A 1,955-nucleotide genomic window follows, 5' to 3' on the forward strand; every position below is an offset into this window, starting at 1 on the left:
TATTAATATTATTTTGAATTATTAATTATAAATATTTATATTTAGGTGATTAATACCAATGTCATATTATCATACTTATAAAATTAATCCCTTGGGTTTATAATACTAATCTTGCGTCTAACACTAGGGTTTATAATCTTAGGTCTATAATATTAATTCCTTGGGATACTAATCTTGCATCTAACACTAGGGTTTATAATCTTGGGTCTATAATATTAGTTCATTGGGTTTATTTCCCCTAGGGTTTATAATATTAATCATTTGAGTTTATAATATTAGGGTTTTTAATATTGGATTTATAATAACACATTTAGTGTAAGGGTTTCAAATGTTGGAATTTTAATATTGAAGTTTATAATATTGGATTTATAATTTTAGGGTTTATAATATTAATATTAATATTAATATTAATCCCTTAGGTTTATTGATCTATTGGGTTTACTACTCCTAAAGGTTTATAATATTTATCCCTTCGGTTTATAATATTAACTCATTGGTTCTATTATTCCCAAGGGTTTATGATATTAATTCCCTGGGTTTATTTTTATTAATCTTAAGGTTTAATATTTTCTTAAGGCTTATAATATTAGGGTTTATATATTAATCCCTTGGATTTCAAATATTAATCTCTTATGTATATAATCTTAAGGTTTATAATTGTAGGGTTTATAATATTATTCCTATGGTTTTTAATCTCTTGGAATTATAATATTAATGCTAGAGTTTATAATCATTTGTGCTTACAATATAAATCTTAGGGTTTAATCTTGTTCCCTTGGGTTTATAACATTATTGGACACTTCGATTATTAAACTCTATTAATATAGTTAATATTATTAATATACTATATTATTTATATATGGGTCTATATTATTAATATTGTGATTATAATCTAAGTATATATAAAAAAAAAATTGATAGTTATATTAATAGGTTAATAAATGTATATTAATTATTAAGATAAGTGTGAGAGATAAATAAATATTAGTAATATTAAACGTATACTATTATTATATTATGTTAATTTTGTTATCTATATATATATATGGGTTGTTATTATTTATATAGCTATTAATAAGTATAAATAGTCATTCTCTAATAGCCACATTAATATTATACATCTAATAATTATTAATGTGATTGATAAGTGCTTATGAATATATATCAACCATGTTTACTAATATGATTTGTATAGGTATATTAGAACACATTGATAAACCTGATTGTGCTAATTAATAGCAAATGAACCAGGGGTTCCACAAAATCAGATTTATGTAGGAATTCAATCTCGAACCTGTGGGTTACTGTCCCATGACAAGTTGATCTTGCTCGTTGCGACAATCAAATCGCCATTAATTTTCATACATCCGTTGTAAAACCCCAATGTTCTTGTTGCAAGCATTGGTTGAAATCACTCCAATTCCTTTTTGCTATAACCACAATCAAGGCCAAAGGCACTAAACCTAATCCCGTATTGACACTGAAACTTCTCAGATCTTCGCCTTTTCACTTTACCCTAGACTCTCGAGATTACACTATAACGCTGACATTTTGACACAGAGAGGATCTTCGCCTCGAACTTCACTAAAGATGACGTAAAACTCGTCGTTCTTCGAGCTTGTCAATTGACGGGTTATTGGATGGGATTGGTGTCATTAAGAATCTCGGTACACCTTTCCAATGTCTTAATGCCCCGAGGTCCAGAGAGATGGGACATCAAATAAGTAAATATTATCGTTTCTCGGACATATACATATTTATTTATTATTTATTATGTCTTATAATATAATCACACCACTTCCTACATTTCCGACAATGAGTGAAAGCAAATTATGTCCATCACCGGAATCGAAGATAAATATTCTAAACGATAAGTATGGGGAGGACAGCAGTAAGCTTGTATGAACAGATACGTATGACAATAATTACAGCATTTAATTTTGATAGAACCTTCT

This window comes from Pinus tabuliformis, chromosome 7, assembly GCF_031772625.1.
Source record: "Pinus tabuliformis cultivar Carrire ecotype Pingquan chromosome 7, CPIR1, whole genome shotgun sequence".
Taxonomy (NCBI): domain Eukaryota; kingdom Viridiplantae; phylum Streptophyta; class Pinopsida; order Pinales; family Pinaceae; genus Pinus; species Pinus tabuliformis.